Here is a 16,539-nt window from a genome sequence, read left to right as displayed (position 1 = left end):
GGAAGCAGTGAACATTGTTCTTTTATCAATGGTGTATCTTTTCTCTAAGTGCACAGATTTCAGTGTTAATACCTCAAAGTGAGAATGGCCACAGCTTGCAAATCCACACGTATGGAAATCAGTGGGCAAGCATGAGGAGCTGGAAGAAGCTGTCCAGTTGGAAGCCAACTACCCTGTGCCAGTTGAAATGTGAAAATTCTCTTTTGTGTGGGAGAGCATGGCTGCCTGGTTAGCAACAAAAACTCGCCAGTAGCATCTCTGCTTCCCTGTTAAGGTGCAGGCGAAAATTTGGAAATCAGAAGTCCCAAGACTTTGAAATGGTGGTGAATAATCAAAAACTGAGAACAATTGGTATCTGTTTTTGGATAAAGGCAGGAAAAAAGAACAGGAGATGATTATATAGTTATCTTCTCAGTGAGGAATTTTTGGCAAAGGTTCTGACTTCCCTGGGAACATATAAAAATCAGATATCAGGCTGTCTCTTGCCCAGTGAATAATGAAACAGCCCAAATAAAAATTACTAGAAGAGAACTCTGGCATATCCAATAAAAATAAGAGCTTTTATGGTATAAGAACACCAGCAGGATGGGAGATCAAGGCCATGTGTCATCTAGATTTACATACCCTAATAAAAGTATTATACTGCTATGAGGAGAAAAGAAAATTGTGTTGCCAGTATCACGTATGATTTATATACAGCCGAAGTTACAGGAATGCCTGACATTAAATCTGTGAGAAAGCTCTTTTGTAGGATTTTTAAGTAGCTCTAGCCATCATGGGAGGACCCAAAAGTATGACATATGTTATAGTCGTTGGGGATATTAAAAAAAACTATAAAGACCTGAAAGGTCAATAGATAGAGAATAGAGAATAGGAAGGTCCTAAACAATTTGTCCTTGATGAGCAGGTGACCAGTCTTGTTCCTTGTGGGCTAGGCTTCTTTCTCTGGAGTTTCTGCATGTGGTCTGAAGATGTTTTAAGCAGAGTAGGGAATCACCATAGAAGCAGGTGGATAAGGGCACCAAAATGATCTCATAATGGAAATTCTGCACTCTGCCACCTGTGCACCTTATGCTGCCCTGCACTTGCCATCATCTCCTCCCTCTATGGGGCTGCAGCCTGAAGCTGAATGACTCTAATTCTCTTTTCCCACGTCTGGCTTTCACACTGCTGTGCTGCTGCAGGATGCAGAGGGGGAATGTGCCTTTCTGTAAACAACCCCACACTCACATCACCCATGTCCTTGGCTCTGAATTTTCCTTCTGTTTCAGAGACTCATGGCATGGGAGTTGGGGTGTGATTCTCCAAGGAAAAGGCTTCATGTGATAAGGACCTCTGACAAAGAACCTACACTTAAATTCTTGGAGAATGAGAGTACAGGAAGAGGAAAAACTTGTAGAAAGGGATATAGCAATGGACAAAATCAGGATGAGGGACAGCAGAGATTGATTGATGGTATTAGTAGTGAGATGTGTACCTGTGAATAGGGAAGTGAATACAGCATATTATGGAGGGTGCAATTATTATTGAATTAATAGTTATATAAATTAATTATATAAAAATTATTTAAGCCAAAGGAAAAAGGTGACATAAGTATGATGGAGCGCAGTTAAGTCATGGAGAAAAAGACACCAACTGATATGATACGAGAGGAGAGTTTGCATGTACCTGAAAGTTAAGTTCCTGGAGCAACCTTGGTAAGGTAACCAAGCAGTGCTAGAATGAAACTGATGTAATTATGAAAGAAATTTAATATGCTGGATGTTACAGCTGGCAGAAAAGTGATCATACTGGTTAAGACATTCTCTGTTGGATCTATTTGTCAGTGTTACCCTAAGGATACATCTTATGCAAATAGAGTACCTGAAAGGGGCCTCAGTCTTGAATCCACACTGTAACACAACATCGAAGAAGTCCTGGTACCTGTTAAACATGCACCAAAGCCCTTCTCTACCACCAAGGTTTTGCTGGATCAAACCTTGCTTGGCTTCTGGCCCTCCCTGGGCTGTCAGCTTGGTCTACCCAGCACAGGCGCACTCAGGGTGGGAGGTGAGCTTCAAACTGGCAATGTGGATCCATGGCACTGGACTCAAGGAGGCCCTGATTTCAGAGCCCTCTGCTTCTCCAAGAGAGCAGCAAGTCAGTTTCCCACCCACAACAGCAAGTCAGCCCATGCTGGAGCAGAAATCTTGGGCTGAGGAATAAAGGGTAATTAACGCATTGTAGTTAGACAAAGAGGTCCAATGGCCAACATGTAGACTAAAAAGGCAATGTGTAGGTTAGAAACAAAAGCATACAAAGCCACAAGAGTCATCCATGTGAGCTGCAGCTAATGTGTTATCTATGGTTCATAGTAACATTAGTTTTAACCAAGAGACAGATCAATTGCCGGTGTCGTGATTGCACAGATGGTTAGGTGAGGGAAAGATACACCTGGCAGTAAGGAAAAGCTGTAATCTGCCAGTTTTTTTCTAGAGATGAGAGCTGGTTTTGAGCTGTGCATGGTTCTTGCTACAGTTGTGTTTTGCAAGTGTTGAGTTCCATTTCCACTGCTGGCCTCTGATAATAAAGCAATTTGAATAAAAACATTTTCCATTTCAAGGGAAAACTAAGCTTCTTCTCATCCTTTCTACAGCATACAATATTTTTCTATGATATTCACTTCATAATAGGTTGTTTTAGGTAATGCAAATATAAAAGTGTTTAGGGATGTTTCACACTAGTTTTGTCTTATTTTTATAGAATCATGATAAAAAGATACAGAATGGAATACCCTATGTTTTCACAAAAATGTATCTTTTATGCATTTTTTTTTTTGTATTGTATTTGTTGCTCAAGATCCTTTTACTTTTCTTCTGTTGAATATCTAGTTTCTTTTGGAAGTCTTTTAAAGGTTCAGCTAGCAGCAATTTTTGTGGAGTTATTGAAGTATAGGCTTGACAAAAATAATCTATTGTGAGTAATGTGTAACTATTTTTCTCCTTTTATAGGCTGTTTACGGGTTTAATGCTGGAGCATTTTATGCATACATAGATGTACTTTATACATAATTTTTTGACATTTATAAACTCCAAAATACGTCTCATGATTTTTAAAGCTATTGGGAGCAGTAAAATAGAGAAATTCTTGTGATGCAAATCAAACATTTCCATAAAATTTAAACCAAACTGCTACGTGAAACTGGTCATAAATATATTATAGGTTCTCCACAACGTTTGAAATTATGTATGGTATTATCTCTCTTGCAGACCTGAACAGAATAAATGAAATCTACATTGCCATGGCATTTATCAGCATTTAGCATTTTTGCCTGCCCTCCAACCTCTCTGTTTTTCTCAGCATTCTCCATGGGTTTGTGATCGACAAAACTTACTTGAAAACGTCCAAATAATATAGATGTCACCACTGACATTTTGATGTATTATTAGAAATTCTCACTATCAGAATGAAATGCACTTAGTCCCAGTTTTGTGGGACATGGACTCCTAGATTTCTGTTGATGAAAGGGTCTCTAAGAACTGCTATCACTTGCAGAGGAGCAGCATCACTGAGCAACTTCGCTGTCCATACTTCAACTGCATTAAACTGTTTTTTCATCCACAGAAAATGTGTTAGAGCTATTTGAACTCTTTCAGATGACTCACTATGTCTTTTTAATAAAGAAATGTTCTCTAGAGTTTATTGGAGTCACACAGAACATAGCTACTACCTGGGAGGGAGAAAATCAATGGGGAGATCAGCTGGATGTTTTTCTGTCTCCTGCCTGTTGTAACTGCCATGATTGCAACTGTGTGACTTTGAATTTCCGCGATCTGGACATCTAATCATAACACAAGGCCTTTTCAGAATGCTGAGATTCTCTACAATTTGTTGCTTACTCCCCTTCAAAAAAGAAAGATGGAAGAACATGTTGTGCAGCAGCAGCTTTGGAATAAATGTAATATCATATCCCATCATCTTTGAAGAGGCAATACATAATTTTCGTGACAACAGCACAATATTTATTCTGCTATTATTTTCCTGTAACTCCTCACCTAACCATTTTTTTTTCCCGTTCTGAGTTGTTGACATTGAGCTGGCCTTGATGATGGCTTTATTATGTAAGTAATATTTTTCAGCATGATCTTGTGCAATGAATAATGTCTCTTCTAACATTAAGAGTTGAAGATGTGACCCTATACCACAAAGCCATGAAATGGACTTGTATTTTGACAGAAAGAGCTAGTAAATGACTAGCATTTTATAAACCTGTCTTTCTGCAATGAAAATGCTGATTTTTTTCAGAAATAATTTCAATATTTCTGTGGCATACTGAGTACTCAAACATTCTCCACTGCAAGACTTTGCTGTGTATGGTAGCTTCTACAGTAAATCCTTTTCATCATGTTTTTGTCACGTGTAATGTGCCCCTCCCTTAACTCTAGTATATAAGGGGGTTGAAAATAAGATTTAACACTCAGTCTAAGCATCAAAAGACTCTTTTGGGCTGTCAGATACAAAAAGGCAGAATAACCTGTTGCATAACTGAATAATTTCCAGTTTCTGAAAGTTTTTGTGGTTTTTTTTGTTTGTTTTGTTTTGGTTTGGTTTGATTTTTTTTTTTTTTTTTTTTTGTTTGGTTTGGTTTGATTTTTTGTTTGTTTTGGTTTTTTTTGTTTTGTTTTGTTTTGCTTTGGCTTGGTTTTTTTGTTTTTCAGAAAAATAATTGAACTTCATAACACAAAGCACTCTGGAAGGTAGTAAAGCAAATAATATAGAAGTCTTTTAGGACTGTGTGATTTGAGTAAGCATCTCCGTTAATGAATTCCTAGCCTTGTTAGTGGTGGCCTGTCTTTTGGATATTCCTTCTGCCCCTGTGAATGATTAATCAAAAGTCAAACCAGGCTTATCTGACACATAAACAAGGTAAATTTTCACCTCTTCACCATGTACATGTGTCTTTCATATCACAACTGAGGTTGGTTAGATTAAAGGGGTGCCTCTGCATTTTACAGCTGTGCTGCAGTTGTTCTTTATACCTCATCTGAATCTTGGGGCTTGTAAACATGGAGAATTTAATGCAAAAGCTACAGTGTTAACTTACAGACCCATAGCTGCTCTTTGCTGATTCAGTGTGTGGACCATAAGTGAACCTCAAGTGCAGGGAAGAATTATTCTGTGTCTGTGGGAGCAATATACCTTATTTTATAAGGTATCATTATTAGGGTTTCTTCTACAGGAACTTGAAAATCTCAGTGCTCAAAGTGTCTTATTGGCTATTATCCCTGACAGGAGTAGAAGTCTGAAGGACCAAATATGCCAAGGTCAGTTTGTTCATTTTAATTAAGACCATAATTAAATTTTTGGTGAGCTGTGGAGCTCTGATACCCTTAATGAAGACAAGTAGATAAACAAAAGACTTTATCCTTTATACTTGACCATTCTTGGTAAGTGTTACATAATCAATTTCCTTGGCTGTCAAAGGATGAGATCTCAAGTACACCATATAGAAATATTTCAACAAACTAATTCCTAGCTGTTCTGTAATTATTACTTGCTGCAATATTAATGTGCTTAAGGTTCAGCAACATCTTAGAGTGTAATTGCTTCAGCATTAGGTGGATCCGTCTCTCACTTGATGGTAGGGAAAGAGACATAATTCTTCCTGCAAGCCAATATATATTGCATACATCATTAAGTAATGATCCACGTGAAGATTTGGTGCAGAGTTGTTAATATGCTGCAAGTTGCATTCTAATTCACTCTGCGGTAGAAAGAAAAAGTGTTGTGTAGGCAAGCCTCACATTACACCAGGAGCAGAAAATCCTGAGTGTAAGGTTATATGCATCCTGTATGTACACTGCAGAGAATTCAGAACAACCTTTAGCAAAAGGTTTACAACAAAAAATATAATAAAACTGATTATGGAATTTCTAAAACTTGCTTCCCTTCCAAAGCATGCCTTTAGGAAGGTAGAGAGTAGTTTTGTTATTTAATATTTTGGGGTTTTATTACTTATGGTTCCATTGAGACAAGATACGGAGCTTCTGTGTGGAGTGATTAAATTGCCTAAGGAAGGGGAAGCCGTAGATAAAAGTTCAATCAGCTGACAGTGGAGCATATGCAGAGCTGGTGTGCCTTTTGGACCTGAGACTTCATAACAGAACCAACTATTTATACTTGTCTAAAACTTTTCCAAACCTGAATCATATGATGTTTCCATACTCACTCTCTGACTTATGATTTATGTACAATTTCTCTGTGTTTTTTCCTAGGACAAGTCTTACAAGGTCAGACGCTCATGTGATGTTTTTTAATAGTTGAACAGATGTACATACAGGTAGGAATAAACAGCTTTTTGACAGCTGATTTGGCTTCTTTTATTTATTACTGCAAAATGATTTTGGAGAAGAGCTCATGAGAAAATGAAACAGGCTTTTACTGAAATATTATTTATTTATCTTCTAATAATTCTTGTAAATAACCATTCTTAGTATTTTTGATGACTTGTTTGCCTGAGTGAGCTGAGTGAGCTTCCATAAATATATCAGGCATATGTAGCTGTGCACAAGTATCTCAGACAGCTGCCTGAGCCCAAGACCCTCATCGTCAGAGATGAGGGTGGGTAAATAAGGCTGAAATGAGAGTGGGCAGTGGATCTCATCTAAGTGAAGCTTGATCATTCCATAACAAGCTCTAGCAGTGCTTTAACCAAGGTGATGCACTCCTGACTTAGTCCCTGCACACCTCCTGTTTGCAGGACATGGATGTGGACCCAGCAAATATCTGCAAATCAGTGCCTGCTCCGGCTGCACCTCCCATGGGTAGGGACAGTTAAGTTCAGGCTCTGTGGGAAAAGCAGATTTAAGTGTCAAGGTATTTTCCCTTCACAAGAGCTTTCAGTCATTCTCCTACACGTGCAAATGTTTCTGTGCAGCTCCCTGCGAGAGCTTTCTTCTGGTGCTCTTACACTGCACATCAAGGCTTACCAGTACATCTGCTCCATTCGGCTATGCCCCAGCAACTTGTGTAATAAACCGTTATCTGACTCAGGATGACACAACCAGCTGTAGCTTGTTCTCACAAACTGTTTTGAAGTTATTTATTCAATTTAGCAAATTTGGTGGGTTTTGTCTTGTTTATTGTGCTGTTTACCCGTGGAGTGTTTTTAAAGCTTGTTCACCACTGTCCTGGTCATTGATGCATTTTTTTTATTTTAGTTTTTATTTTTATCTGAAATTTAAGAAGAAGAAATTTCTGCACAAGTAGTTCTGACTTCCTTAGAGAGATTTTGTTAAGCATACAAATTTACGATGATTTATTTATGTTACTATAAACCTTAGTCACAGCTAGCTCTAAATGTAGATCTCTTCTTAATTTTTCTTATCGCTCTCTTCCTGTTCCCATTTTTCTTGCAGTAGCATTAATCCTTTGACATCGGCATCATTAGTTTGCAGGACCTGTAAGAACATTTCCTTTATGTCTGTGTACCACGCAACATTAATTCATCCATTGGTCTGATTGTCAGGGTTAATATGTTAGTATGAAAAATGTTTGCTGGGAAACATCTGCATTATTAAAGATTATGAATAAACTGAAATGAGGGCAATTTATCTGATGAAGAATAGCAGTACACTTCGTGGAACAGCCTTCCATTTGAATGACAACCTGCAAAGGGGGCAGTGCTGCTCCACGGAATGAGGACCCCCATGAAATCTTGGCCAGGGTACTGTTGGAAACTGGGGATTCTGGGTCCAATTCACACAACCTTATTCAAAAATCTTCCTCAGACTCAGTTTCAGGCCCAAAAGCTTCAGATCTACCAACTTATCCTGATACTTGCCTGCCATTTTAAGAGCAGGCAGGTAATTTGGGCAGCTCTGTTGATGGAAATCTGGGGTCAAGGTGCCCTTGGAAAGTCCGTGCTGCAAAAGCTCAGTGAGACAAGATCTCGAGGAGCACCTCACCATCACATCTCTCATACTTCCAGTGCACGAAAAAGTTCAAATACATCTATGTGATCCTATGTGATGGAAAGACACACCGAGAAGAATATTTTAAATGTGATGAGAAACATTTAATTTAAATATGTACATACCAGCAGAGGCCACATCTCTCTGTGGCAGCTGGGCAGGCTGGGCAGGCTGGATTCTGTGACAGCTGTACACAGGATGAACTGTGGAAGGTCCTGCTCTGGCATAACCAAGTACTTGATTCAGTTCTTCATTTGGACAGCTCTTCTTTCTCATGCACAAAACAGTCTGTATTATAGAATAAGAAAGGGTTAATTTTACCCTTTTATTGAAAACCAACTGAGTACTTAAAAATAATTAGGTAGGCAGACATATGTGGAACAGTGCCAGATGTGACTACTGATGTACCTTTACAAAATAATCTTCAAGATCAGTCAGACCAATTACCAAGTGAACGTTTCAGTGAGCATGGCGTGATTATATTTCCCGTATCATCTTATATCCTTCCCATGGGAGTCAACCTTATATGACCCACCATTAACACCAGGTGGATGTGAGATAATTAAAACATAAGTGTAATTGATGTTTGCAGGAGTATGCATTGTATTCTGTAAATAGAGTACAGGATACATGCCTATGATTTCTTTATATCCTGCTGAGTATGCATCATAAGCCTAGAGCCCAAAGGTATAGCGTAGGATTAAAAAAATTATTATATTGCCTTATATTTGCCCTCTCCTAACCCTGATGTATTCCTAATTGTCTACTGTGCTACACAATAACCTCTTTTATTCATGGCATATCACTAATCAATTAAACACAATTTAGACTGGCCTATAGGTTTGTTCCCTTCTTTTCTCCCCCACCCCCCACTCACTATTCTACATTTCAGTCTCTGAAATATTCTACTTGTATTTAATATGAATCATTTTTGCTGTTGGAAACTGTGGAATGACTGCCTGTAAGCCTTCATCTTTGCTGTCTTAGAACTATATGTCTAAAATGGTCTATTACTTTTTGTAATACTTTTTGTATTACTTTTGGTCCAAAATTTCTTGTGGAAGAATTTAACTGACATTAGTAGAATCATGCCAGCGTATAATTTCCCTGTAATATCAGGCTAGCATCAAAGACTCTTAGTAAATCAAAGTTAACACAGAAAAGTCTTGTTTCTATCTGTTCTGTATTACTATGCACACAGAGTTACTTTGCAACTGTATTATTGAATACCCATGACAATCAGAAGAGGTTCACACGTTGGTTGCAGTTAGTTCTTATTTCTAATATGAGAATCACAAAGCAACACAGAAATGTCTTTTGCTGGTAGTCTCTGTTATTGTTCATTCCACTGAACACAGTTTTAAATTTGTGTGACTGCACATATGTTGTGTCCATGACAAGATTTCAAATGTCATACTCAAAGGTTTTGAATTCGATTGAGTTCTCAGCAGAAAATAAATTAACAAAGTAAAGAACTTGGTTGAGTTATTAGTATCAGTTAGACCTAGATTATGAATTTTCTCGATCTTAGTGAATTTTCTGATTCCTTTTTCATTGTTAAAAGCCAAATATATTGACATTAAAAGCTAGAATATATTTTTCTTATTTGAAAAAACCTTATTGATTTTATTACAAAGTTACTCCATTTATGTATTTAAAAACTATTCACATGTAGTTGCTGTATCCCTTGAAATACTTTCATTAAAAAAATTAAATTAAGGTTATCTGACTGTGCATCCCCAGTATCCACGTGGTATTTTTCAGCCATGCAGTGGGAGCTTTTGGAAGGAAGTAGTCTTGATAATATTATCACAAGTAATTGTCTAAGCCCTCAAGAACAACTGATGCAATGAGACAAAGTATATTGGCCAGTGCAAAAATCATGAGTGAAACTTATTGGATTATTTTGAAAGTATTTAACCGCTTCTGGTTAAGACCAATTGAACACCACAGAAATTATGGAAGAACTGACTGTACAATAAGAAAATGCCTCTCCTTCCTTGCCTAGGCCTTCTGAAGAGTTCACAGCTATCCATCTCATCATTCCAGCTGTGTGTCATCTCACCACATTACCATGACTGTAATTGTGTCATAGCTTTCCTGCTGTACCAGGGCCTTCAGCTCCTCCTCTTTGTTGCTCACACTGAGTACGTTGGTGTAGATGCAAGTTTCCAGTTTTTATATCTGAGTCAGATGCTGAATACTGAAACAGATGAGAGGTGAGGAAGGCATAAGCCCTCCACACAGTCTGTCAGCTGTACTATTAGCATGGTGTAGCCAACCCCTCTGAGAAATGGGAGTCAAGGGGGTGAGGACATTTGATAATACGGAATATTTCCTGTGAGATGTAAATGAATGACATCCTTACCTTTCAATGCAAAGATCTGTAACATTCTTGAAAATGCGTTAACTGGGAAAACATTTTATCAGCTGGATGGACAGCTCTGTGTAGGAAAGGAGCTGCTCTATTTAGGCTACTCTGACTGGTATTTATTTTGAAGAAACACCAGAACCCTAACAGTCTCACTGTGCATTCAATAACCAAAGAAATTATACACAGAAGATTAGTATAGTACTAAATAGTACTAAAAATTGAATGTAATCTCACCCCATAAGATATTTTTTTATTGGCTTAAATAACCAAGAGTAAAAGTTTTAAAAGAAGGGGATAAACAGATTGCATAGTAAAAAGAGAGGGGACAAAAACATGTTTAGAAAGCCCCTCAGTGTTATCAGCTCCCATGTAAAAGGAGATAAAAGTATTATTTTCCTCCCTAAGGCATGTCCCTTATAGGGCTGAGACACTAAAGCCACCATTTGGGAACCTTTTTCTTAGATATAGTTTAATTTTACAAAGTATTAGATTTGACTGGTGAGACTTTCACTTGACTTTATAACCTGTCAATTTAGACTTTCCCTTTTGCTTTGCAAGAGTAAGCATTCTAATTTTTTTTTGTTGTTGTGATTGTCTTATTTTCAAAGTGAGTCCAGACTAATTTAACTCATTTAACCCTTTTCTTACTTTCAAAAAGACTGCATAGAAAGTCAAATAGACAGTGCAGTCTTTTTTGGAGCCTGCAATACACATGGAAAACAGAGGAGCTCTTTTTCATAAACCTAAGAGAGTCAGCTCAGACCCAGAAAAATTCTGGGAGAAATTCTTTTTGGTGAGTTTAATCCAGTGAGCAGGCTTGTCTGTGCAAAATGAACCTCGGCCTCAGGTAGCTCCCAGCTACCATTGGCATCTGACTTTGCACCTTTCAAACTGAGGGCTGCATCAGTGGTTCAGCAGGATTCAGGTTGCTGCTGCATGCCAGCTGCAGCTTTCACAGCCCACAGAGCAGGTGGCGCAAGAGCTATCGTAGCTGGGGAACTTTGAAGTGTCCAAGCAGAACCATATGCTCTTGACCAGTAGTACTCAGATTCATTTCAGCAGGCTGATGAAAGGAGAGACATACTATCTGCACTTGAGGAGCTCTGTAAAGTGACAGAGTTCATTGCAGCTTTTGCAGAAGGGCCTGAATGAACTGTGAGAATGACGAAAAGCCAAATAAGGAAGTTATTTTACACTGGAATACACCCATGGCTTCAACCCCTTCAAACCATTTGCTTGCTGGAAATTCTGAAAAATAACTTTCTGTGATGTCATCTGTTCCCCCCCAAAAAACCCAGAACGAAAAAACAGCTGTACCACCGGAAAGTTTTCCTGCCAGCCTTCTCCTCATCTTCCACCAAGCAGAGCAGTTTGACCAAGATCAAAAATATTTTGGAGTCAGGTACTGATCAAGCCATTCCGCTCTCCTGTCTGAAGAAAGACATTTAACCATAGAGTTGTACAGGTGTCAGTGACTAAGTTTAAAACAGACTATCACTACTGTCAGGAAACAGAAGACAACTTTCTTTAGAGAGGCAATATATTAAGAGACATAAACGTAAAATGCAGTTTATTCAATGCTCTGAATCATGAATACATACAGGAAAAAAGAATTCTTATTTTTCAATTTGATTCCAATGGAGAAGGAGCTTGCTGCTACCAAAAAGCCTGAGGATATATAATCAAGCAAGCAGAATTGCTCCTGAGACAGCATGCTATCAAACATGCTACACATCCAAATTTAATAGTGAATAGTCTTTAGATTGCTTAACAAAACAACCTTGAAATGTGTGAAATTCAAAACTATTCTGAAAAGTCATGTTTGAACAGTGCAGGAGAGATAAGGATCTGGTTTCTACTGCAAGAGCATACATCAAAAAGGATGATTACACAGTAGGGCACCTTTCTAATATGGAAACAAGTAGAAAACAATCACTGAGATGTAACACCTGCCTGAATGAAGCCCTTCAAGAATTGAATTTGCTCAGCATTGCTTTATTGCAAACAGATGTTAGGACTAAGTTATCTTCCCTGAATGTGAGAAATGACTCTATTATCCCATGAAGCCCTTTCCAGGAGGGCTTCCCTTTGATCCCATGGGGTTTTTAGGTGAATGAAGAGGAATGTCTGAATGAAATGGTCTTTTTAAGTGACTCTGGGATTGGATCTGATCAGAGAGACATGGAGTTTTTGTGTCAGATCATCTGAATCTGAGGTTGAACATTTCATTAATGCTTCCAATAGAAGAGTTTACCCAGATTCTGGATATGTAAGAGTGTGTTCTTCACCCATAGAAGACTAGAAACAGGTTTTCACAAGAGGCTACCAGATTTCCGGCCAAGAACTCTTTAGAAAGGACGTTCAAGGAGGGAGGGTCAGAGAGGTTTGCCCTGTTTGTAGAAGAATGGATGGACTGGACAGAGTTGTCTTTGAGAAACTAGTGACACCTGACATGGACAAGACTAAAGTACTCAACAATGCTTTTCACCTCAGTTTTCAAAGGTAATTTCTATTGCCATATATCTCAACCCCGGACCTCAAGGCAGAGGCTAAAAGAAGATCACTCAAATGACCGCAATGAACACAACTCATGAGACCTGATGAGATGCATTCCAGGTTCCTGAGGGAAATGCCTCATGTGGTTGTCAAGCCAGCCTCTAGCATATTTGAATAGTCATATAAATCAGGCAAAGTCCCTAGGGACTGGAAAAAGGAAAATTTCACACAACATCTAAAAATAGCGAAAAGGATGATGCTGGCTACTACAGACCTGTCAACTTAAACCTTGTTCCCAGTAAGGTCACTGATCCTCTTGGAAGAGATGTCAAAATTTATAGAATACAGGCAGGTGATAAGAGACAACCAACGTGACTTCCCCAAGGAAAACTGTGTCCCACTTAACTAGTTGTCTTCCTTGATGGAGTGACAAGGGAACATCAGCAAACAAGGGAAGAGCTACTGATATCATCTACCTGAAATTCTGTATGATCTTTGATACTTTTCCGCACAATATTCTAAACTAGAAAAATATGGGCTTGACGGATGGAAGATAAATTGTCTGGATGAAAATGTCCGAAAAACTATAGTCAATGGCTTGATGTCCAACGTAAATCAGTAAAAAACAGCTTTCCTCAAGTGTCCATACTGAGACCTCTACTATTTAACATCATCAATTACATAGTGGGTCTGAGGGCACATTTAATAATTTTGCAAATGACACCAAGCTGAGTGGTGCAGTTTATGTACAAGAGGGAAGAGGTGCCATCCAGAGGGAGCTTTACAGACTTGAGGAGTGGGCTCATGTAAACTTCATAAAGTTTAACAAGGCCAGGATGTAAGGTGCTGCACCTGGGTCAGCAAAATCCCCAACATCAAATCAGATAGAGGGATGGATGAATTGAGAGCAGCCTGTTGAGAAAGTCTTGGAAATAACAATTGATGAAAATTTAGATGTGAGCAGGAAATGTGTGCTTGCAGCACAGAGAGCCAACTGCATGCTGGGATATACCAAAAGCAGTGTGGCCAGCAGGTGAAGGGAGGTAGTTCTGCCCCTCTGCTGCACTCTTGGAGCTCTGGGATCCCCAGCAAAAGAAAGACACAGACCTGTTGGAAGAAGTCCGAAGGAGCATCTCAAGAATGGTCAAGAGGGCTGGAGAACTTCTCCTGTGAGGATAGGCTGAGAGTGCTGGCATTGCTCAGCCTGAAGAAGAGTAAGTTGCGGGAACATCTGACTGTGGAATTTCTGGAATTTCTTGTAAGAGAGGCAGTAAGAGACCTTTCTTAAGGTCTCTTAGTAAGAGACCTTTCTAAGAGACATAAGAGACCTTTCATCAGGTAGTAGTGAAAAGACAAGGGGTAAAAACTTTAAAGCGAAAGAGGATAGATTCTCTTTTTTTTTGGACGCAAAGAAGAAATTTTTTATTATAAGGGTGGTGAGGCACTCAAGCAGGTTACACAGAGACATCACAGATTCCCCATCCTTGAAAGTGTTCAAGGCCGGCTTGGATGAGGATCTGGGCAATGTTGTCCAGTGAAAGGTATTCCTGATCACAGGTCCCCTCCAACCCAAACTGTTCTATTATTCTAAGACTCTAAATCCTGATAGACAAAAAAAAAAAAAAAACATAGGCCACCCAAGTCTGGGCAAAATATTCAAGTTAAACAGTGATATCTGCAAACATCAGGAAAATAAAAAGTGATTGTGAATTTTTTTAAACTAAAAAGTTTTTTAATAATCCAGACTTAGTTTACAAAAATCTGAGTGTTCTGACTTAATTTTCTGCCATCATGTCTGGTAAAACCAATAAACAGCTTGTAATGAGTAAAACTTAGCCTAAAATATAGTGAATACATTACAAAAACACTACTCTTATTCCTATGCTCTAACCTTCTGGAAGTGAATTGCCAGTGACTTCTGTAAGTGCCAAAAAACAACCAACATCTGATTTTTATCTCCCATATAGCACACTGTGGGCAAAAAATAATCAAACCAGCGCTAAAGAAAATGTTAAAATATTTTAGGGTCTTTTGCAGTGGGTGTGGTGACTGAACTCTGATCAAACATGGGAATATTTGTGTCTGGTAAATTCTCAATACATATGACTTATTGGCTATTTACAGTTCTAGTTCAAAAGAATTTTAACATTTGTAAAAAAAATACTTTCTCCAGGAGGCTTGAATTTTCCTCTGTCTGTCATGGACTAGAGTTAAAATCTGAAAGAAATCAGAGGCACAGTTATTTAAGTGGGGAACTCAACATGTGTCTTGTGTCCTGGATCAAATAAATTACCAACCCTTTTCTCACCTTCTGCTGAACACAACATGCATTACTGTTTCTAGGAGCTTAGAATGAACTGGGGACTGAGCCATGGGGTGCAGGATGTGCAAAATCTAAAATCAAACAACATTCAGCATCATCCCCACCTTTTCCCAAAATTATAATGTAGAAAAGTTATATGCTTAACACTCCTTAGAGGCACAAAAGATATACCTTTTTTTTCCCCCAAGTTAGAATAGAGAAAGAAATAATTTTCAAAGGTACCATACTCCAAGGGTTGCCTGAATTTAGCACCTCCTACTGTGATCTTTTACTTTCATTTTCCTTTCCTCCCAGAACATAATTGTATGCCCTCAAGGTGAGGGGAAATAGATAAAAAATGTTAGACAGGGTCACTTACTTGCAGCAGAACTCATCTGTATGAAATCTTATGTCTATATTTGAGTAACCTAACCTTGGTTCCCCTTAGAGTAAATGAAGGGATATTTTCAACTACATTAGAGGGATATGTAGGACAGGTAGGATAAATTGCATAAAAAATTGCCCCTTTCTTTCTACTGGCTTTGGATGGAGTCTACCTCATATGGAGACATAGTTAAGTCAAATGAGTGCCACTCTCCACATTTCCTTTCTTTCCAGCCCTCCAACAGAGAGAGCTGCCATAACCCTATAGAAGATATTTGCAAAACCAGGGAAAGGTGTAAGGAAGAATAAAGGTGCAAATGATACCTTTCAGAGGTAGTCACATATCAGGTGCTAAAAAGGAAAACACTGCAGGTTGAATTAATTCCATTAAAACAATATTTCTTAAAGTTAAAAAAAAATAGGCAATAAGAACTCCCCATATAGAAATGAATGGCATGAAAGAATCAGCAGCCCTACTGAGAAGTGGTAGGCTCATTTCTAAATTTGCATTAGCATGATTAACAACTGAAACAAACTCCAAGGACAGGGATTGATTCACACTGCCTTCAAAATTAGACTTGTTCCTTTCTGGAAGATCTTGCAGACAGCGCTTTGTATCCAGTGAGACTAGAGGATTTAATGGTCCTCTCCAGCCTGAGAATCAATGAACCCTTTAACAACCTGGACAGCACAGTAAAGACATTATCCTGCAATCGGACAATATTACCTTTTCTCTGCTCCAAATTCACACACTGCCCTCTTACTCCCTGCATCTAATTTCAGGTTATCTTCTTGATGAACCAGGCTACTTTTCCTCCTGTGTTAACTCACATAACAGCTCAGTACCAGCAGCAGCAATTGCATGTCATGTGCTTCAGCTGGTATTAACTAAAAGATGAGTGTGAGTGACAGTGAATCTCTAAGTGGCTGGAGAACCCTGCCACTTCTGTCTCTTTGAATACACCAAACCTCCACTATTTACACTTTTTTTTTCTGCTTAAAACTGAAAAAGGTTGTTAGGTTTTGCCATT

General features: G+C 38.6%; 1 long non-coding RNA gene across 1 annotated transcript; it reads right to left on the bottom strand.

Moving 5' to 3' along the window:
* Positions 1-7,019: 7,019 nt before the first annotated feature.
* Positions 7,020-16,318, bottom strand: LOC136286037 (uncharacterized). Its single transcript, XR_010719703.1, has 4 exons — positions 16,236-16,318; positions 11,644-11,757; positions 8,078-8,240; positions 7,020-7,439 (listed from the first exon to the last, which is right to left on the bottom strand). It is a non-coding gene; the product is annotated as an uncharacterized lncRNA (long non-coding RNA).
* Positions 16,319-16,539: the final 221 nt, after the last annotated feature.

Source organism: Chamaea fasciata, unplaced genomic scaffold (genome assembly GCF_029207755.1).
Source record: "Chamaea fasciata isolate MVZ Bird 193981 ecotype frontalis unplaced genomic scaffold, bChaFas1.0.hap1 SCAF_2, whole genome shotgun sequence".
Lineage (NCBI taxonomy): Eukaryota > Metazoa > Chordata > Aves > Passeriformes > Sylviidae > Chamaea > Chamaea fasciata.
The sequence above is the reverse complement of the archived record's forward strand: the minus strand, read 5'-3'. Positions and strand labels throughout refer to the sequence as shown.